The sequence below is a fragment of the Mesoplodon bidens genome (assembly GCF_964165515.1).
Source record: "Mesoplodon bidens genome assembly, chromosome: 8".
Lineage (NCBI taxonomy): Eukaryota > Metazoa > Chordata > Mammalia > Artiodactyla > Ziphiidae > Mesoplodon > Mesoplodon bidens.
Window position 1 is genome coordinate 103847436 of NC_138165.1, and position 27685 is coordinate 103875120.

A 27685-nucleotide genomic window follows, 5' to 3' on the forward strand; every position below is an offset into this window, starting at 1 on the left:
CCTCTGGAAGGACAAGCATCCTTTATAAAAGTTGACAAGTAATTAAATCAGGGTGTCAAGTTTCCCTTCTGCTAGGTTATTTCTTCAGTTATAGGAATTTAGATAGAAAGTGTGTTTTTGATTCTCTTTTATCCGTGGGGAAACTGAGCAACAGCTTTCTGACTTAGTTGAGGTCAAAAGCGTGTCTGGGTCTGAACATGAGCTCACCCCCGTGACGTCTGGCACTGAAGGAATGAGAGTAGCTGTGTTCTCTGGACACAGGGACCTGCTCGGATGGAGGGGTTGCTGGCAGCAGACTCTGAAAATCGGGGACTTCATAGGCACCATCCATTTGCCCCTCACAGCAACCCTGCAGGTGAGAATTAGTGTCTCCATGTTGTAGATGAAGAGAAACAGACCCACAGAGGCTAAATAACTTGCCCTCTGAAGATCCTGCTGCTTTCAGGAAAATTAAGGCTGGGATTCCAACCCGGGCCTGACCATCTGGCTCCAAAGTCTAAGTACTTTCCATGGGCTGAGGCAGCCTGCACCAGAGCTGCCCTCTCAGATATGCTACTGGAAGCCCCGTCTTCTGTCCTTTTTCTCCTCAAGGAAGAGTATCTTTCTCATATTAACCAACCCTACCTCCAGTTTAAAAATGTCTTTTAAAGTTTAATTCCTAAAAACAAATAATTAAAACTTCTTTCCTTTCTTTAATGAGAAGGATTGAGGTGAGATGATGGGGGAGGGGGATGTAGGGTCAAGTAGAGAAATTACATAATATTCTCCCGCATCCCATCTTTTTAAAAACAAAGGATTTTCCGGTAAGTTTATATAAAATGCAGCTGAATGCATTTTAAAGAATCTTTCCTTCAAGGGATAGTAAGCGAAGGGTTCCAATATCTCTTCTTTAAATAGTAAGGCAGAGTGGTGGCAGGCACAGCAGAGGGTATGGCTGTGGATGTGATATTGATGGTTGGGAATGAGTCAGAGTTCTAGAATTTACTATCTAACAAATCCTAGGCAATGGAGAAAATAGTCCTACCACACTGTCAGGACTGGAGTTGATAGGCATAAAGTAAATGGAACAGGATTACACCTGGTGGCTATTTCCCTAAGGTACAATCTATGCATTTTAGACATAGCTTGATAGGTATTGAACAACTCAACCAACATTTACTGAGAAATGCCCACGTGTGAAGGTCGGCTGGTGCAGTGGGTGATACAGAATTCAAGAAAAGGTTGGCTTTGAATTCTCAGAACTCACGACCTGGATGGGAAATCATACACAGATACAAAGAGGTGTCATTCCAGCTACCTGTAATACAACCCACCATGAAGTGCCAAGCATGAAAAGATCATTACTGCATTATCAGGTGAATGATATATTCCTTTAAGTATGTAATTTTTTTCAAAAGTCTGGTCTACTATTCAAACTGATTTTTTCTGAGAGCATTTCACCCACAAGCACGAATCAGTAATTTCACAAGAGAAGAAAAACAACAACAACCAGAAGACAGGAAGCACTCATTTCTAAACGTTTCCATATTATTTCGCATCAAGAAACATTTGTGGGTTGCCTGCTAGGCACAGGACCTGTGCGTGTTTGCTTAGGAGACAATTAAGCCAGGCCATGCCCTCAGTGTATGAGGATTTGTTCAAGACTACAATATGCAGACAGCTTTGGATGTGTGCTATCATCTTTTTGAAATATGTGAGGGCTAAAAAGAGGAAATGCAAGGATGACTTCCCCAGTAAAGAGCCTTATAAAAATTGCATGCTAGGTTTATCTGAAAGGGAAGACAGCAGAGTACAGTGGTACCAAACCCACACTGCCTGGTTTCAAGTCCTAACCTGGCCACTTACTAGTTATGTGACACTGAGATTGTTATTTCATCTTCCTGTGCCTCAGTTTTGTCACTGAAAGTGGGATAAGAAGGATTAAATGACTGTTGTGAGGATTAAATGAGATCATTAATCCTTGTAAAGGCTTAATACCCTACTTAGCAGAAGGAAATAGAATAATAATAAAGTCCTTCTGACAATATTTAGAACATACAAATAACATACAAAATGCAGATAAGAAGCTCTGAGAATAAATCTTATATCCAATCCTGTTGTGGCCACACTGCAGGAAGAGGGTGGACCTCCACCCAAATTTGGTTAGAATGCTGAGATTGAAGATGCCACACACACACCAAAAGAGTATGAAAAGGCCTTGCGGGGAGGGGAGGGCAGGTTTCAAAAGCAGGTGCAACAATGGCTTGAGAAGACGAGGAAGGGCACTGGCTTGAGGTTTCCATAATGGTGAGGGGTTGGGGCAGGAGGTGAGGATTCTGAGTGTGGTTTCCTGCCGACACCAAAAGAGGGAGCACCTGGGCTTTCTTATCAGCTTTCCCAGATGTAGAGAAGACTTAAAAGCTGTCATCATACACACTACTATATATAAAATAGATAACTAATGAAGACCCACTGTAGAGCACAGGGAACTCTTCTTAATACTCTGTAATGACCTATATGGGAAAAGAATCTAAAAAGGAGTGGATATATGTATATGCATAACTGATTCACTTTGCTGTACAGCAGAAACTAACACAGCATTGTAAATCAACTATACTCCAATAAAAATAAAAAAGGAAAAGAAAAAAAAAGCTGTCAGCAGTTAAACATCAAAAATTGGAGTCAGACTCTTCATTACAGGTATACACAAACCTTCCAGAACAATCCATATACAGCTCAGTGAAAAGAATTCTGCACCCTACTGCATGCTTCATACGTTGTGATTTTCAGGAATCTATGTCTACTTTTAGATGTATTCCATCAAGGGAAGTCAATGTGGATATTAATGTTTCATTTCCTTGGGTTCATTTCTTGGAAAATAAATTAATATTATTAAAACTAAAGAACAGGAGAAAATTATGTTCTTTACATGCATCTTCACTATGATTTTAAAAAATACCTCAGAGTAAGAGGCACCTCTGAGCTGAAGAGTGTTATCCATGGGCTTGCAGATGGGTTGTCTCTAAGCTGATGGGGAAGGAAGTTACAATTCCCCCCTTCAAAAGCCCATTCCATCTTTTCAGAGTCCTTGAAGCAACATAACAATGAAATGACAATATCACACTGGCTGCAAGTGAGGGTATTTCTCCTTGTTGAAGTTTAGTCCTTGTTGTTGTTGTTTTTGTTGTGGTTATAATTTAATATTTTCTGAGCACTTGCTAATTACCAGGCCCTCTGTTAATGACTCTACATTCCTTAGTCATTTAATAACAACCCTATGAGGTAGATGCTCTTATTATCCCATTTTACAGACGGGAAAAAGCTGAGAACAGATGGAGTCCAGCTGGCCTTTCCTTAACAGCTTCTATATACATAACCAGTGATGTTTTGTCTTGTTTTTTAAACGTCTTTCTGTCACACATGGATTTATAGACATGTTGAGTTTTATTTGATGTGATTAACCTCCCTCCCCCAGGAGGAATCTATAACTCTGAATTGGAAATTATATAGTTAGAAAAAAAGAGGGTATTGAGGAAAGGCCACAGTATGAGAAAACTCTCAGCATCTCCTAGTTTATAACCATAGCCAACTTTTTGAAACTATTAAAATCTATGGGGCAAAAGAACTTCCAGTGAAAAATAAGTAATGGCCCATTACAGGAAGTCCCTGTTTTATTTCTAAACATCATTTCTCAATAAATGGAAACATTTTCTACACCATGCTTACAAAAGTAATTTAATTTCTCTAACAGCCATAATACTGAAATTTTTTATTTGGTATTCTCAGATGGCTAGGATCACTCCTTATAGAGTGACCCTTGTGGGATCATGTACAAATCTACCAAATAATAGTTACAGTCTTCTCTTGTCAGCTGAAGTTGCATTTTCAAAGGCACATATGTCTATCAATCTAGCAGTAGGAATGTGAAGGAATCAAATAATATAGCTCACTATTATAAACCAAACATTTTTCTATACTTTTTAAAAGTTTTTAAACAATAATAGGATAAGAGAAAATAATATATATTTGGAAATGGGAGTTTAAAAACATCTTACAAGTTGTACTATTATAAGTTTAATATCCAGATGTCTACTAATTTTGTATAAAGCTATAAATGTACACCTCAAATCTAGGGTGATAGACATTCAGGTTCACTGACATTTTAGCTGTGGCTTTAAAGTTGACACATTAAAAACATGTATTCTTATGGATTTGGCAGTTGTGCTTCTGCTGTTTTCAAGCCAATATACTCACCAAACTTGATGTAGGCTCTGAACACACCATGAACACTAAGACAGGAGTTTAATCAGGGGGAAAGATGGTAATAGGGTGCAAAAAGATCCTCTGGGAAAATAAGGAGCTTCTAAAAGGTATCAGAGTGCTTGCAAAATTGGAACCCAAGTTTAAAAGACCTCTTCATCACACCAGTGCTGCCACATGGACAGCACTACTCAGCAATGTGCTTAAACTAAACTGCAGGGCCTAAAATGGGGTTATCTTCACAAACTGGGTAATTAGTGTCATCTTCAAGCTGGCATTTCACCAAATAACTATAGTCAGCTTAAAAGACAATTAATTGCAAAACTAAGCATTATGCAAAACTGAGAGGATTAGGTTGTGGTTTCATGCATTGTCCTGCTCTATACGGATGGAGTTGGGAGTAAACATGTCTTCTCACAAGATCAATACTCTCCTGTCTTTAGTAAATTTGACACCATCCCTTTACAATAGGTATACAACTTGCTCTGATCTGACTTGTAAATATTCAGTAGAAAGTCTAGACAGCATGCAGTACAACAGAACTGGAAGCACCTTTTAAATAAATCAACAAACACTACTGCAGATCCAAACAAGTTTTTACTGGATTTAAGCAAAATTGAAGTTAACTTGCCCCAAGTTGGTAAATAAATTTTTATTGTTTAAGGCAATTTTGAAGAAAGCCAGAATATCTCGGTTCTTAAAGACTCTGGCTATTGGGAATACAGCTGAAAGAATATAAGTTTTTATCAAAACAAACCTTATTTTCTTATTTTAGTGGCTGCAAAATGACCCAGAAGAATCAGTATGTGTAATTACATATAAACAATATCATTTCCACACTACTGTAAGAAAGCACACATTCCCCTATCATGGGGCTACATTATTCCCCTGCATCATGCAAATTCAATATATTGTTCTTAAGTCTCCTTCAAAATAGACACCATTAAAGCACAAATCAAGGGCTTACAGGCTGACAAACTAAGATTTACATTTAGGTCTTATAGGGCTTGTAAATGGCACATCTGATGGTAAAACCTGTTTATGAAAACAGTGCAAGAAGCTCTGCAAATGCTGCAGTCTGTTCGGTCCGTGATGTTTAAGATAGTCGATTTCTATGAACGCTACTCACTCCTCTAGGCTTTCTGGGACACAGACCCATCTCTGAAAACCCAGAGCAAAGTACACCTCAAGGGATAATATTACTTAAATGAGAAAGAAGGATGAAGCAGCAGCAGTAAAATAGACGTAGAATTGGAGACTAGTGGAAACCGGGAGTGAGGAAGCGAGGGAAGGGAAAGAGAATGAGAAGCAAACAACACAAAATCAAAGTACATGGGAGCTTTTCATAATATATTTTTTTAAAGAAGATGTTGGGAGCAGGAGTTTATTAATTAATTAATTTATTTTTGCTGTGTTGGGTCTTCGTTTCTGTGCAAGGGCTTTCTCTAGTTGTGGCAAGTGGGGGCCACTCTTCATTGGGGTGCGTGGGCCTCTCACTATCATGGCCTCTCTTGTTGTGGAGCACAGGCTCCAGACGTGCAGGCTCAGCAGTTGTGGCTCACGGGCCTAGTTGCTTCGCGGCATGTGGGATCCTCCCAGACCAGGGCTCGAACCCGTGTCCCCTGCACTAGCAGGCAGATTCTCAACCACTGAGCCACCAGGGAAGCCCCATAATATATTTTTTTAATGTAGTATTATTAGTAAAAATAAAATACAAAGAACTAATGAATTTAGGAGATGAGAATAATTTTTGACATTGAAATCTCACGATTCCTCATAATCCTTCAGTTAAGTGTGCCTAGATAGATACCAAGAGTTAGATGGCATTTATCTATTTTTAATTATTTAGGGTAGAAGTGACTTGATTAGACTGGTCTAGAACATGTCCAGCATATCAAATAGCTTTCAGGAATATGGTTTTGATGATAAATTATGTAAATAAATTATGAAAAAAAAACTAATAGCTCTACTTTCTACAAATGACTTATAGTAGCCTGTAAATAGCTGTTAAGATATATAGTGAGATTTCATGATGATTTGACCTTGCTGTTGAGGAAATCTAAGAAAAGACAGGGACAAAACTAGCTCAATCACTACTTGTTATTTTAAAAATTGTTTTCTCTCCATGTAGCTAAAAGCATAGAATTTGTAATTACACAATATATATGCATTGGGAGATTTTATCTATATTAGTATTCTAGTCAAATAGACTAGTATAATATCTAGTCACTCATGTTTTTCACAAAAGCCTGGCTCATCTGTTATGTCATCCCATATTAGTAAACACTGATGGATTTATAGATGGATGCTTTTATAGAAAAAAATACCATCATTTTAAATGTTTGAATTTTGAAGCATAAATGCAATGAAACACTAAAAAGTCATTTGAATTATGTCTGCAATCAAGGTAGCCACACAACTGTGCAAGAGGTACAAAGAAGAGCAAGTCAATGACAGCTCTGTATCAATACAGTGCAAGGTCACAAAGACAACAATCACAGGGAAGTAGGTTACCATTCATTGCACCATTTTCATGCTTTCCTCCATTCACTGTCACTCAAACTGGGTGCCCAACCCTCATCAAAGATCAACTCAACTCCTAAGTCCTTCCTCTTTTCCCGAGAAATAATGCAAGGATACTGGTCTCATACATGTTCCTGTCCTTCCTGGTATCTTCCTTGTCTTCCACCACTGGTCCCTTCCTCTTTGGGTTTAAAGCAGAATCCCTTCCCCCATGGTGGCAGCTGCATTACCTTGCTGTTACTTCTCCCCACTGCTTTGTCTCTTGCCTTCCTTTCCCTGCTTCACTTCCAAAAGCAGCAGGATATACTGGTTGCCCCTGCTGTAGTATTTCTCAAAAAGTGGTCTCCAGACCACCTACAATTCAGAATCAGGAGGGATGCTTAGTTTAAAATGCAGCTCTGTTAAGCCATGCCAGGCCTCCTGAATCAGAATTTCTTTGGGTAAGGCCCAGGAACCTATACTTTTAACAAGCTTCCTAGATGTCTTAAGTAAATTTTCAGAACGACTGCTCTCTTTCCTCAACACCCAATCTCTCCTTAATCCTCTCAGGTATGGCTTCTATTCCTGAAAATCCTTTGGCTCTTTTCTTCAATCCTCAATAACTCCCCCAAAGTCAAATCCCAAGCCTTTTTCCCATTCACTCTCTTGGACTACCCTGCTGAGCTTCATGAAACTCTCTCTTGTTCTCATTTTTACAGATGACACCATCCTTGTTTTACTTCCTACCTCTCAGAACATCCTCTCTTATTCTGCCCTTGTTTCCTACTAGTCCTCCCACTGTGGGTGGTCTCTGTGGCTGAATCCTGCTTTTCCTTCATCTCTCTACCACTCTTCTTTGTCATCTAAACCTCTCTGAAAGAATTCCTCCTCTCCTGACTTCCAAGATTTTCACATTGTCAGCTCACAAATGTACATCTCTAACGCGTGCATACATGCATATCTTTCCTTTAAACTCCCAGATATTGGGGCTTCCCTGGTGGCGCAGTGGTTGGGAATCCGCCTGCCAGTGCAGGGGACGTGGGTATGAGCCCTGGTCGGGGAGGATCCCACATGCTGTGGAGCAACTAGGCCCCTGCGCCACAAGTACTGAGCCTGCGCTCTAGAGCCCACGAGCCACAACTACTGAGCCCACATGCTACAACTACTGAAGCCCGTGCACCTGGACCCTGTGCTCCGCAACGGGAGAGGCCACTGCAGTGGGAGGCCCACGCACCGCAGCGAAGAGTAGCCCCCGCTCGCAGCAACTAGAGAAAGCCTGTGCACAACAATGAAGACCCAATAAATAAAATAAACAAACAAACAAAAACTCCCAGATGCCAAATGATCTACTTGACCTTTGCTTGTCCTTGTTTATCTGCTGTTCCCTCCTACCCTCAATGATCAAAATATAATATAACTCTCTTCTTCCCCAAGCTACTTACTTCTCCCTTGTAATTGAGAAATCTACATGCACAACTCTAGGAAAATACATTTGTGAATTCCTCAAGGCAGTATCCCTGAGAAGCTACATGACACAGAACACCACGCTGACTGCAACCAGCTACACAAAGAGGCTTAGATCTTGCACTTAAAGACCTAAAGTTAGAGTAAGAGATAGGCTATAGATAATGGTATTAATACATACTCTAAGACTAGTGCAAACACTGCACTCGGAGTTTCAGAAGCAAAACGTAGATCCAACCAAATAGTCCCCATTCCCATGGCATAATAGGAAATGTGTTAATACTGAACCTAAGCTTTTCCAAGGAAGTAAAACTTGAAAATCCTTTTTATTGGCTGGTTACCTAATTAAATGTGCACTGATATCGGGTCATAATGAATTTTTACTCTTGTTCCCCAACTTTTTTGCAAAGAACAAAATATCACTTTGCAGAGAATAATGAGGAAAACTGGGGAAAATGCTGAGGTAAGTGTAGTTTAAATAAAAATGCTTTTATAACATTAATTGAATAAAACAAGCAACATTACATTTCCAAGGTAGTATTGTTTGCGATATCAAGTACCTGTGGGAATACTAGTTTAAAATACAAAGGGAGAAACTAATTGAAAATAACCAAAAGGAGTTTATTTAAAAGACCCACTTTTGTTTTTATTTTTTAATTATTATAAATCAGAAACCAAAGCAATTTTGTAAATCAAAGCCTAGAATGAGCCTGAGCTTAAGTGAGGGGAGACAGGATTGGCCCTGGAATTGTTTTAGCTCCAGAAAAGCCCCTTTGGGGCATTTCTCATTTGCCATGATTGTTACAAGATTTGTTTTATTTGAAATATCTATTCATTGTTTCTACTCTGCCCTATATAACAAATCTTTTCAAGGATTTGAGGGTGTTTTTCTTTTCAACAAAAAAATCTCTATTAAATAATTTTCTAATAGTTGCCAAGAACATATCCTCTGAGGAACAAAAGATGAGGAAGTGCTAAAAAGGTTTCATGAAACCATTTCCTTTGAGTCTCTTTCCTTCTATTACTATACCACCCACTGTCTTATCTTTTCTGGGTCCATTTGGGTTTTTATAATTTGTTCCCCCAAGTTCTCCACTCAAGCACAGGTACTTCCTGAGCGCCTGTGGCACTCAAGGCATGGGAAAGAAGGTTGAGTATTAAATGTTTCCTGTCCTTCCCTTACATTCAAGAGCCAGATTTTTAGCATCTCACGTTGTTCCATTTGTGGAGATAATAGTGGAACGTAACAAAGTAAGAGGAGGCAAATATTTCTCTGTATTCTTCCAAGAATCAATAAATCCAGAAGTTGAAAGAACAGAGCCTTGGACCAAGTGATTAAATCTCTCAAGTATTTATTGTTCCCCAAATGTACTTGAGGAAAAAAAGATTTCGAAGCAGAAACTGTATCAGATATTCCGGAGGGAGCAGTGAGGTTGAAGCCACAAGGAGGCAAAAGGAAGGAGATGGGTAAGGAACAGTCGGCGTGGAAGCCATGATGCAGGGTCCCGGCGGGAGGCTGACCTAGGAGTCTATTGCCAGAGGGAGTACGGGAGCTGAGATCCAGGCAGCTGTGCAGCCCAGCAAGAGGGGAGGACAAGGCAGGACCAGTCCTCTCCTGTGTCTACCTCCTCCAGCCCATCCTGCAGGGGGCACATTGCAGAGGCTCCAAGGAGCACAGGTGTCGCCAGCAGGCTGCCTGGCCAGTAGTAGACTCTGGCACATTCTCATCTTCCCGTGGCTCGTATGAAAGAACAAAGAAAGTGAAATACTAATCTCATCACATTACTTCCTGAAAACCCTTTCAGGGCTGCAAACTGTCTACTCAGCAAAGCTCAAAGCATTTGAGGCTTTTTCTAATCCAGTTTCTACCTCCACTTACAGCCTTATTTTCATCCCTGGCTCTCAGGCCCCAACAAATTAGGCACATTACGTTGATGGCACCACACCCTATACACACACCTCCATGCTTTCACGCATCCTGTGTTTTCCTCCTGGAATGGCTCTCTCATCCCCAATCCTAGCTCCAAGACACATGCTGTGATGCCCTCTCATCCTAAGACACATTCAAATACCAACTCCTCCAAGGTGCTTATCCAGCCTTCTCCTATCCCACCAGGTGGAATAAAGTGCTTTGACCTCTGTGCTCATACATCATACACATCTCAGTTAGAGCTCTCATCATAGAATTATGGAATCCATGTCTTTCTCCTGGAAGCCAGGATCTTCTCAAGGCCAGAAGTCACATCTATTCATCTTGCATCTTTCCATCATTAGCACAGTGCAGGAACACAGTGGGAACTCAATAAATATTTATGAAATAAACTGTAGATCGGTACATTAAAATCATTTCAGCCAACGTTTACTGAGTACTTACCACATGGCAGACCTATGCAAACCCCCAAGTTATAAAGGGAGGTAAGACATGGCTAGTATGCTTAAGAAGCTTCGAGTCTTGCAGGGAAGAACAAATATGTAAAGTATAATTATAATGCAACATAAGATGTATGGCGCTAAGGTATATAATAGATTCAGAAGTAGTACATGGGAGAAAACATGGAGATATAACTTGAGTATAGCAGAGGCTTTAATCTAAAAAACAGGGAAAAATAAATTTGGCCAGGAGGTGTTAAGCTGATTTAGCAGCCAGCAGAGAGCCATTGCAGAGCTTGGGAGAGGAATGGCATGCTGATGCAAATGGTATTTTAAGAAGAACCATTTGGCCGCAGCATGATGAAATCACTGCGGCAGGGAGAAGGTGCAATGTGAGATCCCCTAAGCCTCCTTGTCCTGAATTACAAAATAAGACTTTCTACTTTATAAAGCCACCTTAGTTCCTGCCATGAAAGGTATTTATTTCAGCGAGGGTAGGCAAGAAGTTCATGTCGCTTTAAGTTAAACGCTGGACAAACAAAAGGTGTGATGTGTGCAGAAGATGGTGTATGTTGGCATTTACTGGGCCATGTAGTTAAAAGCACAAAAAATTTCCAAGTAGCTCAGGAAAAATAGCATAGGATTCTCAAAACGAGGAGAGTTTGGTGGGAGCAAAGTTCATCAAGAAGCACTTTCATTCTGGTACTTCCAGCTGTTTTTTCAGAGAAACTGTTTAATCTCAGCAATACTCAAGTCAATTGAGGAAAACACAAAATAATAAGCTCAATCTCACAGAAAATGTGCATGAAACCTCAGTATTCTTTAATACATCTCAAAATTGTACTTCCAAGTCTAGAGCTGCCAGTCAAGACCAGGAGTTCCTGAAATGTTGCCATGACACTGAGTAATTGCTCATGTCTGTAAGAGATTCAGAGCCTCCTTTAGACTCTGGAAACAAAGAGGATGAGGCTGAAATGTGGGCTGTGATACTGAACAGGAGGAATGATATTGTGTAGAGGAATGCACATCCCTGCCAGTGAGTTAAAAAGAAAAAAACCTTCTCTGCAATGAATCTGGTATTTACTCCCCCCTCACCTACTGTGGTAAGCAGGATTCTAAGATGAATCCCCAGACTTCACTCCCTGGTGCTACTCTAGTGGTTATGTTACATTACAGGGCAAATGGGATTTTGCCAGTGTCATTAAGGTTACTTTCCAGTTGACCTTAAGAAAGGGAAATTATCCAGGTGGGTTTAACCACATGAGTCCTTTAACAGAGAATTTTCTCCCAATGTGGCAGAGGGGAAGTCAGAGAGATTTGAAGCATGAAGAGGATCCCAACTCTGCTGCTGGTTTGAAGACGGAGGGGGCTTCATGAGAAGGAATGTAGGCAGCCTCTAGGAGCAGAGAGTGACCCCTGGCTGACAGCCAGAGAAGCAACAAGGACCTCAGTCCTACAACCACAAGGAATTGAATTTTGAATTGAATGACCTTGACGTGGGTTCACTTTCAAGTCTTCCAGATGAGAAGGCAGCTCAGCTGATATCTTGATTGCAGGTTTATAGACCCTAAGCAGTGGGTTCAGCCAAGCCCACCAGATTTTCTGACCCACAGTCTGTGAGATAATAAATGGGTATTGTTTTAAGCCACAAAGTCGGTGGTAATTTGTTGGAGCAGCCACAGAAAACTAATAGGCCCTCCAATAATTATTATTCAATTGATATATATTAATTGATGTACATGAAGGTCTTGAAAATGAATAGAGACTTCATCCTAATGTGATTTCACAAAGCAATGGTACAGGAAGCAAAAAATCAGAAGATAAGAGAATAAAAGAGCATTGAGGATGGCAAATTTGGAAAAGGTAGTACCTGGGAGGAAATGTGGCCCCATAGGTACAATCTCTGCCCTGCAGTTCAGAGAACCCATTCCCTTCCATAATCCAATTTTCCAATTTTCTGATAACATGGGCCCCATCCAGTCAATCATTTATTTGTCCAATATGCATTTGACCAAGTGATGGAGTGACCACCATACCCAGACCAAGAGTGCAAGGTCATAGAAGGTTACTTTGCTATGCTGCAATTCATCACTGCCTATGCTATGTTAAGAAAAATGAGATCCAATGTTACCAGCAAATAGAATGTTAAGATAGGTAAGGAAAAGGAGTCTCAGAGCCTCTGCCCAAAAGGTGAATCAATGTTCACATAAACACTAGTATGAAGGCAAAGAACTCGAGGCAATCAAAATTAAAATGAAGAACAAAATGTGTATTATTTAAAATACAAGTGTAAAGCATGATACTAGCAAACAAATTTGATTGATTCAGAACCATCTCTCTGGCTCAACAATCAAAATATGGGGGGGGGGTATCATCCTTTGGTGATTGTCAGAAATGATGCTGCTATGAAAAGATCTCTTGGTCCAATGAAAGTGAAATTGACCCAAGGAAGCTATTGGGACCTGAAGGTTATCTGTTCAGAACTAACATGTTTATTTCAAGTACAACCACGGTTTAAAAACCCAAGTAAGCAGTCAGAGGTAATTCAGATTGCAACATTCTAGGTCATGTGCATTAGCTCAAAAAAGCCAGCACCACATGGGACCTGCCATGGGAGCAACACTCATGGCAGAAAGATGTGAGTGAAAGGTTGGCTGAATACTGAAGAAGTAGCCAAGGAATGCAAGATTGCCAGATTTTTACATTCTTTGTGTTCCCTTAGCCAGACAGTAAAGTTCAGTATCCTACTACATGCTGTCTGCATAATAGGAAACATTTACTACAGTGAATGATCATAAACAGAAGGCTCTTAAAACAGCTCACAGCCAATCGGACCCTTTCAATATTTACATTCCGCTGGCTGACACAGACCCAGTGTTTATTACTGTGGTTGCTCCATGCAAGCTCTAAACGAGACCTACACACAGTGAGGTTATCTGGCTTCCCTGGTCATGCCACTGGCTATCTGGGGGTTAACAGGGCACAAGGTCAGACCTGAAGCCAAAGAATGCTCGTCTTCCTGCTATTGGCCACCTCCTGTGTTACTTCTTATCATTATTATTTATTCAGTGCCCACATGGCCATCATTGCATACAAAGTGGAAATATTCTCTTGGCATACTTTTATGGGCTATTTTCACTGTTCATCACGCCAATAGTGGGAAAAAATAAAACCTTTTCTTTCTAACTGATAATGGTGATGACAGCTCTCCGTATTGCCTCCAGGTTAACCTAAAATGATTGAGCTGACGATAATGATTTGACTCAGCTGGTAGGTTTACAACCATCTGGACTGGGACTGTCTCATCCTGGTCTGCCATGATAAATGATTTATTTTCCTTGCTGCAAACATAATTATGTTCTTGATTAATAACAAATGTTGAGACTCAGACTGTGAAGCGAGGCTAAGGCGACCGATTCTCAACCACCACATTTGTTTTTTAATCATTAAAAAAAAAAAGGGTCCACCAAATTCAGAGCAGAGATGGCAAACGTTTCAAGAACAAAGGGCAAGATGGGGGCTTTGCGGCAAACTCTAATATAACATCGCACGTTAGGTGAAATGCAGGGCATTGACCCTCAAGTCACTTGAGAAAAGCACATTTTCTCTCTAGTGCATTAAAGCTGCATAATTCACACAGCTAGCAAGCAGTTCATTTCCCTCTTAGGATATGGCCCAAGAAAAATAATGCTTTATTTTCCTTAGCAGTTCAAAGGAGATGGTTCATGCCAGTAGGAAATCAAGTCACCTCTTTTTAAAAAGATGTTTTCTTCTTCCATTTTGCTCTTTCCTTCTATTTTCTGGATTCTGAATACGTCTCTCTTTAAAGAACTTAAGACAAAGCTCCCTAACTAGTAAAATGGAATAAAATAATGTACCAAATGTTCTCTGTGGATAAACTCTCATGATTGCATCTATGTTATTGTGATTATTTTCAGGATACACAGAGCTTAGAAACACCATATAATCCTATTGCATCCACAGCTCTCTCAGCCTCACATTCACTCTACATCCTTGTGAAAAACAAACAAGTGCTGTCTTTATGCAAATGAGGGAAACTTAATCACACAATTTGGATGTGACTTCCTCAGTCCAGGAAGTTTATGAAAGATCTTGGGGCTTGATTTTAGATTTCTCTGATCTCCATGAGGGCATAAGTCTTTAAAATCAGGAAAGCTGTCTCATTCATCTGTGTATTCTTGCCACCAGCCCCATACCTGCGCTTTGAAGCGGTGTTTAATAAAGGTGTGCTAGATTGAATTCAAATAAGAGAGAGCTGACTGGCCAACCAGTCAGGCATTCAGGTTCTGGAACATTTAAAAGCTTTAGGATGATGTGACTGACTATTGTGGAAACATTAGCCAAATTGTAGTTAGAAGATACGCATGAAGAAACACTGCTTTAAAAATGTGTATTTGTGATATCTTGATAACACAAGGAACCATTGACATAAATGGAAAAGCAAATTCCACCAATCAAGCAAGCTCCTTTGTCCTTCAGTTAGTCAATTAGATGCATGTTTTGTCACACCACAGAATTCATTTTAATTCCAGTTGATCGGCATTATACCAAATCCTGTTAATCCTTATGATACTATGAATCGGGCAAACTTGAAATTATTAGGTGCATGAGGAGACCTTCAAAACTGATTAAAACTTAGAAAAATCGATTTAGGGAAAAATTGCCTTTTATTTAAAAAAATCATACAATTTTATTCAGACCAACAACATTAAAAATAAGAGTCAATATTTCATAGACTCTACAATCCACACACTTTTTTGAGCTGCTTAATTATATTTAAATTCTGGACCTATTCAAAAACATAGGGAACATGAAAAAACAGCACATCTTTATTTTTAAAAGATAATTCATTTTGGATGATTTCTTATTTGTATTTTCTATAAGCTGAAGTTTCTCTTACTTTGAGAGGTTTTATAAAAGTAAAAACAGAGAGAATTTAAATGACATAAATGCTAATCCAGCAGAAAGTCAGATTTCACTTTTGTAAAAAACTTAAGGCCTTACTGGGAGTGAGATAGAAGTCCAGGTAACAGCTAAAAAAGATACACTAGCTAAAGATGCCAATTCAAGTCTCCTGCTGTGAGTGGCCAGACAGAGACGGTGATTTATACATAACATTTGTAGAGTTTCCTCTTTTAAACAGAAATACCACCTTTCAGGGTAGCAGACCTCATATTGGCAGAGCATACATATCCACACGATCGATATCCTTTCCATCTCACCACCCTTACACATGCACTCACATACACAAACACACACTGAAAAGGCAGCCAGCGACTACCATGAAATTTCCAACCACAAAGCGCTGTCAGAATGTTTACTGCATTTTAGCTTTTCAAATAACTAGAAGTATTACCAGATTAAGTGAAGATGACAGCTGATGTATTTAAGGTTTCACAGTTTAAGGCATCACATTACACTCAACGTTGATCAAATTCACTGCATAACTGCTCATCAAATTACACGAGGTGTCCCTCCCATGAGAAAAATCTAGTGATGACACCAAATATTTGATACCAAAAAAAAGAAGTCTATCACGATCTAGAGAATGCCTGCATTCTTCAAATCAGGTGCCGTGGAACCCACCATAATTTTAAGAGTGGCTGTTAAGGACGTGATGCTAAGTAAAAGAAACCAGATAGAAAAGAGTACTTGCTGTGTGGTTCCATGTAAGTGTAGTTCAAAAACAGGAACACCTCAATCTACACTGTTGGAAATCAGGATAGCGCCCATCCTTGGGAGGTAGTGACTGGAGGTGACAAGAAGGAGTGTGAAGGTTGTGATGGTCCATTTCTTGATCCCAGGCTGGTTGCATCAGTGCATTCACTTTGTAAAAATACATCTGACTGTACATATCCCATTTCCATGCTTTTCAGTATGTACATCATGCATCAATAAAACATTCCTCAGAAACAGTCACCTTTGGGTAACCAAGTATACTGTCTCCCAAGTTTCCCTTTCTCCTTAAAGCGTGCACACACACACACATGCACGCACACACCCACACACAAAACATCAGGATGTCCTGAGCGAAAACTAAAGAAAGTGAACACAAAGTTTTGTCCTTTACACCTTGATTCTCAATTTGTCATGACCTTCAACATTGACACTGAAGATACATTCAAAAGCCAAGTCTTCACTTTGTATTTAAATTTTAAAAATATCATTGAGAATAGCTGTGCAGCCACAGAAGGCAGACTCGGGGAGGCTAGGAGCATGGCCGTGGTCTCACAGCCAAGGGGAAGGTCGGGATTTGGGTCTCAGATATTCCCAGCCTCAAAGCCAGCCAGCCGTCTGCTTTGTAGCAGGTTACTTGCCAGCCTACTGGAAGCACAGGGCAAAGTCAAGGCCTGCCCCATGGAAGAGAGCTGCAGAATTCTGAGGCCATTGGTCTAATCTTGCTCTGTGTAGAAACCCCAGAGTAGAAGCTGCTGAGGGGTCTTTTCCTTCCGGGAGGCCCACGAGAACAGCCAAGAGCAGGAACTAAGTCCAAAAAGACAGAACTGAGCTCCTCTTACTAACAGCTTCTTGCAAACAGTTCTGGGAGTTTCTAAACGTCATCCATTCTGAAGGTTATAAAGATGCTTAATGAAACAGGTGGGTGGGTCTGCATGAAAGAAAAGCTATCTGGGGAAGGTCAGCAAGGATTTTTTTTCTCTTATACATGCCTTCATTTTGAAATGTTTCTTGAGCAACTACTATATGCCAGGCCCTGAGGATACAATGTGGAAAGAGGCAATGCTCTGGCTGCAAGGAATTCTCCCTAGTAAGCTGAGTACAGGAATGTAAGGAAATAAGACAACAGAGTATTAGTGATGAAATAAAGACGTGGACAGAGTAAATCCTCCTAGGAGAAACGAGAGCCCCTGAATGATAAGAAACACTCTCTCCTTCTCAACTTTCCATCATTAGAGAAAGAAACTTGGAACCATGGAGCTGAAATGGAGCCTAAATACACATAGTGTCAGCAGTTGAATAAATAGGAATTTGACCGTAGTTTTTAAAATCACGCTAAACTCTTAATTCTAATTGTGTTCTATTATCATAAACTACAAAAGAAAAAAAAAAACAAAAACAGAGGGGCAACAAATACACTGGAGCCCTGTGCTTCCACCCTCCTGAGTAATTACCAAAAGACAGTTCACTATTTCCCATGATTACTGCCTGAGATTGCATTCTTGTCTTTTCAGGAATTTATCTTTGTCCAGGTTCTCTTCTGTTTATATTTATAAGCCATATGGTAGCTTATAATGTTAGAACCACCAAAATAAATTCTTTTGCCTTTAGGATCAAAGAATTGTTGGTGCTGGTGACTCCCATAATTTTCTCAGGAGGCTCAATCTTTCCTCTTGAAAGTTCATTTGACATCTTAATTCTAACTTCAAATTGGCATACAGAAGACAGACAGGAAAAAGAGCCTTGGTTTTCATACTTGTATGACATTCAAAAGTAAAATAAAGGAGTGAAGGAGAGAGAGAAGAGGTTTCATAGTTTTTCATTCTTTTTTATTCCATCAGTAGCCATAGCTGGTCATCAGTGACTTTTCCACTGGCTTTTTGCCTGCAGCCCTTACTTAGCTGATACCAGTAAAGCTCTACATATTTAAAGATGGACCAAAAGCATTGTCTTATTTTTACACTTCGAAAGGCACTGGATAAAATGTATTTTGGTATCTCCTCTCAAATCACTTAAACCCTATGGGTTAATCTCTACTAAGGTTTTAGTTGTATCCACTTTGAAAAGACTGAGCTCCTTTAGAAAGAAAAGGTAATAATCAAGGCATTGGAATAACCTTGATCCCTAGACTCTGGCATTTCCCTTGAGTGAGCAATTCTTACTGTCACACTAATTAAGTAAAAACATAAAGGCTTTCCCAATGCTTTTCAGGAGGGAACTCTTCTGGCAGATTGTATTTGATGAAATCTGTAAAATGCTAGGAGGCATATCAATAACAGTAATGTTAAACATATATGGAATACATAATTAATTTTCAAATATGATGCACTTAATACTTGAAATCCTAGAGAGCCAATTCGCAGTAATTTGTCTAGGAAAGGAGCTTTTGTTTCTAAAGAAAAGCAAGATAGGTTTGAGACCACAGTGGAGATTTCTGTTTTGTCAGCTGGAAAATGTCTGTTATCAGCAACTAAAAGGTATATTTCTGTGTGGACTACAGTAAAGCACTCCACGGTGGATAAATATGGGCAGAAGGTAGAAGGAAATAAATGAGAGCAGGAGGTTAAAATCGAGATTGTGGCCTGTGGTTCTCTAGGTAAGTAAAAGACACATTTGGTTGAAACAGTTTTGCACCCTAAATATGCAACATACGTGAGCAGCTCCTGCTGCTATTTCCTGGTCAAAGGTTATTTAATTTATCCTAGTTAAATCTGATCTCAACTGTAATTACCATGCAAAGCTTAAACTCGATCCAGACCCTTCAGTTCAAATCGCCCTAAAATAAAGATAATGACCCCAAACAATTTTCGCATGTGGCCCCCAATCAGAACCCCCGAATATCAGCCAGCTAGTAATGTATTCTTCCTTGTTATTTTATGTCTAATCAAATTAGTTAATCAACTTAGCAAGAACAGGATCTATAAAAACACATTCAAGTAAGAGAAACCAGGAATCTGTGGAATAACAGATTAACTAAATTCATTTTAGCCAACTTTTATTGAATACTTGAAAACATTCAAGGCACTGAATCAGGCACCAATGAGAATTAGGTCCTGGCACTCTCTACCCTCTCATGACACCTGGAAGAAAGGTGCAGATCATGGCCCAGTTGCTTTGGCTGTGTCTCTCTATCTCCACCTCATGGGAGGTGGGTTGTTGTCAAGAGGCAATTATAGTGTCAGTGGCTTATAGCTTCCACCTTCCATCCTAGACCAGTGTTCTTGAACTCAACAGTGCAAGGGCCCTCCTGAATTCCACTCCTGAATTCCAACACTTCCAGTAGTTTTTCAGTACTTCAGCCCCTGTATTAAATCCTTTTCCACTTAAGACATTGGGTTGGCCAAAAAGTTCGTTCGGGCTTTTCCATAACATGTTACGGAAAACCCAGACAAAATTTTTGGCCAACCCAATATTTAGTGCTTTTTTTTTTTTTCTCTGCAGTTAATCCTAATGAATGCCCCAGTGCTGTATTTTGGTAAACTAGTGCTGAAATGGGACAGCCAAGAAATGGGAGAAAAGTAGGATAATGTGTTGTCATCATTCATTCACTCATGCATGCATTCATTACATGATTCACCCATACAAAAATTTATCAAGCATGTACTATGTGCCAGGCAGTGTGTTACTGCCAAATAGCTTTGACCTTTCAAGGAATCAGGGTAGTGATGGGAGTAAAAGAGAGAGCTGGTAACATCCATTAATGTCAAACCCTCTTGCTAAGGTCCCTCTACTCTGTCCACGGTTTGAAAGCTCTGATAACTGGTTGGTATGCCTTCATCTCTGCATCGTTTACCCATTCTCTCTATTATCTGCTACAGTTTCTCCTGTGTACATTTTACACAAAAGAAAGCCCTGTGCAAGACTTTCCAAAGAGCTATTTCTCTTCTACATTGAGTTTTACTACACATCTTATAATACAAAAATAAGCATATTCCCAGTTATACACAATTAACATGATATGACTCGTTAGGGATAAAATATAGTCTTTTATTCCAGAATATAAGAATTAAATTATTTTCTAAAAACATGTGCACTAAAATCCATATACATGTTTACTAGCAAAAAGGACATGCAATTGCCTTTAAAAACAGTCAGGTGTTTAGACTGCCATGAATAAGTAAAAGAGAATCTACTCAAAGTAAGAATCACAGAAGCTCCCTGTGGTTTTAAAAAAAATAAAGATGATGAGTTTTTACATTTTCAGGAAATATCAACCAACTCTCCAAAATTTATCAGAGAGTCACATTAGTCAGACAATCTGCACATCAGCCTTGATATTCATCGTGACTGGCAATGGTAACCTTTTGGCTGGAATCCTTTTGGATTTTTATTGGCACGTGTGAGTGGCAAGGGTCTGCTGACTTGCTTTGTCCTTCATGAATCTGGTACAAACAAACACTAAAGATGCATAATGCCCCACTGCACATGCAGTTAAATCATATCTAGCCTTGGAAGCCCCACACACATCCAACCTGCTTGAAGCTAATGCCAATTACCCCGGCATATACTGATCTCTTGTCATTATGAGTGTCTATTGCTTCACAGAGAGATCGATCTGACAAGTTTACCAGTAAGTTGTTTCCTACTCGTTTCAAGGATGGGTTTACAATTCTCAAGCTCATGTCTTAATATTTATGCATTTATTTAGTGCCTAGTCATCAAAGGGTCTCCAATGCAAGTTGATAGTACGAGATGGAAAAACATAGAACCATGGCTTAAGAGATATACAGTCTAGTAAGGAAGTCAGACAGCATAGCACAGAGAGTATCTGTCTGAAATAAGGGAAAAGTGTGAGAGAGGCTTAGACAATTCAACTAACTAACCAACCCTGATGTCTTCCTACTGAAAAAGAGAAAACAAAGGGAAGACAGTGATGAGGTGAAACTAGTGAAAAAGAAAGACAGCCACCGTGGGTTCAGGTGAAGAGTTGCCTTGACGAGTCCCACAAGCCTTCTCTCTGGCTCCAAAGTGAGGGTGACACCTTGACCATGGTCCAAGCTGAGCAGCATTGTATCCAATCTCTCCTTCAACTAAATGACTAGGGGCTGCGATGGGCAAGACCCAAGGGCACTGCCAATCAAGTAAGGGTTCGGCATCTTCTCTCTTTTCCCAGTGCTGACTGGGGGCTCCTGAGGTCACATGTGCCTTCTGCTTATGTACCTAGAGCTCACATGGGTCCCAGCAGGGCTCCTGGAGATGCCCAGAAAACCAAATCACTCAGACTCATACCTCAAAATGTCCTTGCATAAAATAAAAGTAGAATACACTGCTCATGACACCATTTCTTAGGAATAGCTCTTTGTGTATCTTTCTGAAACTTTTTTTTTCCTTGCCAAGCTCTGGGTGAGAACAGTCTCCAAATCTTGTTTAAAGTTCTTCACCATGTGTTCACTCTCTTATGACCTGACTTTTGCTCCAATCCCAGTGCTTGGCCCCACTACAACTGTTCTCCATCAAAGTTAAGAATGATGCCCAAGTAACAGGTCTGTTTCTCATTATCAGCCCCCTTCTCACAGTTTGTGATACTCTCTCTCCTCTGGTTCTTTCTAAATCCTGTTACTCCCTCTGCTTTTCTAGTCTTTCTTTTCCCTCCTTCTATATCACTTCATTTTTACTGTGTAACAAAAATGGAAGAAGCACCAGTGGACTGTAACAAGCACTATTTACTTAGCATGCATCTGCTCACTGGGGTTTAGCTAGGGGTCTGTGGATCTGTGAAACTTGCTCACGTGTCTGTGCTCTGGCTGGGGACTCTGCTCCAGGCTGGCTTGACTAGGGGACCTTGACTGTTCTTTGTCTTGTTTCTCCTCCTCCTCATGGGCCCACTGGGCTAGTTTGGTCATGGCCTTCTCATTTTTCCTTTTTATTCTTTTTCAAATTCTTTTCCCATTTAGGTTGTTACATAATATTGAACAGAGTTCCCCATGTTACACAGTAGGGCCTTGATGGTTATCCATTTTCAATATAGCAGAGTGTACATGTCAATCTCACACTCCCTAACTGTCCCTCCCCCCCCCACCCTTTCCCCCTGGTAACCGTAAGTTTGTTCTCTAAGTCTGTGAGTCTGTTTTGTAAATAAGTTCATTTGTATCATTTCTTTCGAGATTCTGTTTATAAGCGATATCATACGATATTTCTCTTGCTCTGTCTGACTTACTTCACTCAGTATGACAATCTCTGGGTCCATGATCATGGCCTTCTCATGATGCTGGCAATAGTGTAGGAGGGCAAAGGGAGAGGTACGGCCCCTCGAGGCTGAGGGGCTGAACTTACAATCATCAATTCCATGTCACAGTGTTGACCTAAGCAAGTCACAGAGAGGAGCCAGACTAAAAGGATCATATACTCTGTCTCTTTAGTGAGAGAAACTGTAAAATTACAAGGCAGAGGGCATGGACATAAGATGGTATGAAGAACTGGAGATCAAGGCTATTAACACAATCTATCCACTCCTCTCCCCAATAATTCATATACGTGTGCATGCATTTATGTAAATGTATGTGTATATCCCCTCAACATATACAAATATTCATTCATACACACACACACACACACACACACACACACACACACACATATTGCAGTGAATCTCAACCCAGAGCAATTCTGCCCCCTCCATCAGAGGACAGTTAGCAAGGTCTGGAGACATTTTTGGTTGTCATGACACTGGGTGGTGGTGGTCTAGTGTGATACTGGTATCTATCGTGTAGAGGCCAGGGATACTGTTAAACATCCTATAGTGCACAGGTCCTCCCAACAAAGAACGATCCAGGCCAAAATGTCTCCTGTGCCAAAGTTGAGAAACCCTAAAACATGCACTCTCTCACACACACACACACACACTCACACACAGAAAGAAATGGAGAGTGAGAGAGATTTTCCTCTAAGTCTTGCAGTGGTTGTTGGCTACGTCTCCAGCCATTTGGATCACTGATCTGGAAATGGTCCCTAAATCCACATCTCTCAGAGCTGATCCAACTGCCATCTTGCCAATCCCACTATAATGGTTCCTCGAATCTATGACAGAAAGACTCTAACTGGATTTATCTCCAAACTGAATTCCATGATCCTGGTTTGTTTGTTTCTGTGAGTGGTACCTCAGCACGGCCTAAGGAAAGCACATGGGTCCAGAGTCAGTGGGTCCTAGATGCAGGTCACTGTCTATCAGTTACCAGCTGTGTGTCTATTAGCCAAGCATTCAGCCTCTCTCAGCCTTAGCTACTGCATCTATAACATTACCTTTTCCAAGGTTGGCATAAGCATTTCAAATTAATTGAAATGTATGAAATTCAGTAAATATTAGTTCCTTCTCAAATAGTAAACCTTGGGCTTATCTTTGGTCCAATTAGTTACCAAGCTTGAAAAAATTCAAGAGCTATCACTCTTGAAGTTTTCTCATCTTCCAGGCACTCATTACCTGCTCACAGGAGGCACTTGTTCTGCTTATCATTTGAGATTGTTTAATTGTACCTGCTCCATAAGATTGTTGTAAGTATGAAATAAAATGGTGTATGTACATCCTTAGCAAAGAGCCCAGTATGGCTAATAAGTGTAAGCTGCTATTATTTTCTTTACTCACATTATTATTATTTATTGGTATTATGGAAAAAGGGCACCTTTTTGCTTCAAATTTTTTAAAGTACTGTTTTTTTAAAAAAAGATGTCAGGTCACCATTTATTACGGACCAGGTGCTAGCTGTCCACGTTATGTTACATGTATTGTTTGATAAAATCCCCACCACACCCTAATGATAGTAGTATCCTACAGATGAAGGCAATAATGACTGAGGAATTAAGTCGCATGCCAAAGCCACACAGCTAGTGAGTCTCAGAGCTGTGATTCCCTCTCATTTCCCACTTCAAAAGACAGGGAAGCTACTCTTCTGTGTCCTTCCCTCATCCCTAAATCATACAAACCCAGAAAGACTCTGGTTTCCCCTATTAGAGACAGAAAAATGGAAAATACTTGGAAAGATACATATATTAATGATTTGGTATATTACCTCTATCTTAGATTTCTGCATCTCAAGGCCAAGGTCAGAGAAAAGTGCTTAACACAAAGAGATGAAAGCTTCAATTCTCTAATGGCAAAATTCAAAGCATCACTGAGGTATCCATGTTGTGGTAGGTAATCCTCCCTCAAATTATAGCATTTAGGGAAAATTGCCCATTTTGCATTTTTGGACAAAGGTTATATGTCTTCATTTTTTATTGCACAAATTTGAAGTAATTTCTGATTAACGAATTCCTTTTAAATTGCTTGCTATGCATGTTCCTTCAGAAATCCAATTACAATTCCATTATCGGGAGGCATGAATTAGAAAGTAAAGACATGCTTACATAAAATTAACATACCAATGGTTTTTCTTGCATTGATAAGCAAATTTCTTTTCATATCAGAAACCATTCATACAAAGATGCTCATTATAGACATTAGAATCTGTCAGTACATCACACGTTGTACACCCCAATCATGCTGCACCCAACATTTGCCCAATTCAAATAGACTCATAAGTCCTTTACTGAAAAATGTTTCTTCTGGATATGGGCATAGTCATAAAAAATCTTTCATTTGTAGCCATAAATTTACCGCTCACCCTTAAATGTGTAATAATTATAGGATTTTTCTGATCTATTTGGTTCTACCCAATTTGATTTCCAAGTTTTGAGGTGAAGAAGAAGAAGAAGACATCTTTGCATAAGTCCAATGTAAGAGAAAGTAAATTATATGAGCTTTATCTTATATGTGACTTTTCCAGGGGTAATCTGTAAGCACATCAAATGATGTTAGAGAACAGTCATATAAGTAATAGAGCAGTGCCTATAAGCAAAGTCTATAATTTTGTCTATAAGCAAAATGGTTTAATTGTCTATAAGCAAAGTAGCCATATTTGTATTAGAATTACGCTTACAAGTTTAAGCAGATACTCATTTAGAAGCTAAATCTAAGGAAATATCATGCTTTTCCTTCTTTTGCTTTGGGGAAAAAAATAACAACTGTGATTAATTTGAATTAGGAAAGGAAATCACAATGCTAGCATTTGCTGATATATTCCTTTATATGCTCATTTGATCAAGTAAAAGGGGATGGCACTTTTTGGACAGTGTCAGCATTAGTCTAAATAATTGGTTTTGGAGGCAATATCCCTGCTAAATGGAGTGAAGACAATTTGGAGCCTTCACTCAAAAGAAAGACTCTTCACTCGGCAATTTTCCCTTAACATATCATCAATAAAGACATCTCAGTTTCACCCACTTAAGGTCCATGTCATGGGGTAATTTCACTAAAAGCTGACCACATGACATAAAGAAGAGAGCTTGACAATTACACATCTGACTCAGGACTGCATTATAGTTCTTGACTTAAGCTTTAGAATTATCTTTCCCACCCAGTGGTTCAACTGGAAGATAATGATGTGAGGCTCTCTGAAGAGGATCAGACGGGTAATATCAAAAGCCCTGGAGTCCTAAGTACATAAATCTTTCAGAAATTCAAGTCTGGGTTATATCTCCATGGGAGGAAAAACATCATGCATATGTTTGGTCAGAAAAGAAAATAATTTCTGAACTGTGTCTCTTAACCCCTCACTAAGGATCCCTGTAATGTGCCTTTGTACTAATAACCCCACAGTTGGATCTCAAGAAGAGGGTCCTGCTTACAAGGAGGCATTCAGATGTGTCATGAAAAATAAACAAGTCAAAAATGGAAAGCAAAGTAAGAACATATGAAACACACCATAAACCTCCAGCACTGGGAACTCAGCTGTGAAAATAGCTTGTTAAAATCACTTCGTGTTTGATTAAAAAAAAAAAAAAACCTTTCTACAAAAACAGCCACGTTTGAAGTCTACCACTGCTACAAGATAAAATGTAGCCTTTAAGAAACTTCCAATATAGAAATACATGAAGTGTTTAGGAAAACAAAGTTCTGTTGACCTTATGTATGAAACTGCACTTTTGCTGGTATACAAGTGCCTTACTGAAAACTTCAAGTTGAGGAAGTTTGACTTGGTGGGAAATCATCACAGAAGCAACAAATGTCCTCTGTCCAATGTTCTCCATCACAACTGGCAATACATGGGGCTTCCCTGGTGGCGCAGTGGTTCAGAGTCCACCTGCCGATGCAGGGGACATGGGTTGGTGCCCCGGTCCGGGAAGACCCCACATGCCGCGGAGCAGCTGGGCCCGTGAGCCATGGCCACTGAGCCTGCACGTCTGGAGCCTGTGCTCCGCAACGGGAGAGGCCACAACAGTGAGAGGCCTGCATACCGCAAAAAACAAACAAACAAACAAACAAACAAAAAACAACAAATGGCAATACTGAGTTCTGAATACATTGAAGAAAGTAAGAGGAGACATAAAACAGGGTCTAGAACATTTTGACTAAAATTCTAAGCATATTAACTTGGGAAATCATTGCTAACATAGCTGTCTCAGCTTGTCTTGGCAGTTATAAGGGAAATATATGCCTTTAATTAGAGGTCACTAACTTTCTTTGCCGATTATCTCCAACTAAACCATGAGAATCACATAGTATATGAACCCTAGCTTTTCTTCCTAAAAGGATTCATTTACTTGGCACCATCAAATACAGTTCTCCTGAAAAAAGAAAATGGCATCTTAAAGAGGGGAGCATAATTAGGAATGGATTTCAACTAATTGTTATGGCTACTTAGGCTCTTTCAAGCCATTCTGTAGAAGCACCTTCTAAACACATTTTCTCCTATAAATAACATTTATAAATTCCTCTTTCTTTCTTAATCTAACAAGCTTAAAGCTCTCCTTTCTATTCTTACTAAAGAAAATGTGCCTTGCGTTGAAACCACGATGGTCTGAATCTACAGAAAAGGGAAGCAATGGGAATTCCTCAGAAGATTTGCTTTCAGTAAGCAAAACCTTTGCTGTAAGTTAGATGGAACATGCGATTTATCTGGATCATTCTGAAATGCGAACTAGGAATTCTGTGAGGTCAAACTGTTGTTACACTGCCAGGGTCTCATGGGTCTCTTACCACAGGAATGAGCTTGAGGTCCAACAAAAGTGCAAAACCATCCTTCAGGGGCTGATTGAAGGATGAATCTACTTTGCATGGCACCCAGAGTGCTCCTGCTGGGGGCTGGGACCCTTATCAGTCTCAGAGGCCAACAGCTAACAATGGTCGGGTTCTGTATAAAACACTGGGATTCTAACCTCACCTCAGTCCTTGAAGAATAAGGAATCTTGGAGAATTACACTTCCTTCTGGCCCATTTCTTCATTTATAAAATGAAAGCTATAGACAAGCACTCCTAAATTTGTTTCACCAACCAATGTCTCTGTAAAAAGCAAAAGCCTAAAGGAAGGGGAAAGGTCTAGCATAGTTAAATACATTTGGAAAATGTTGTAAAAGGGAAACATTTGTTTTAGACAGGACT

At 39.8% G+C, this 27685-nt stretch overlaps 1 protein-coding gene across 2 annotated transcripts in view; it reads right to left on the bottom strand.

Annotated features, from left to right (window-relative positions):
* The window catches only part of PID1 (phosphotyrosine interaction domain containing 1), a 247709-nt gene that overhangs the window by 40707 nt on the left and 179317 nt on the right, over positions 1 to 27685 (bottom strand). The gene's annotated exons all lie outside the window — the stretch shown is intronic.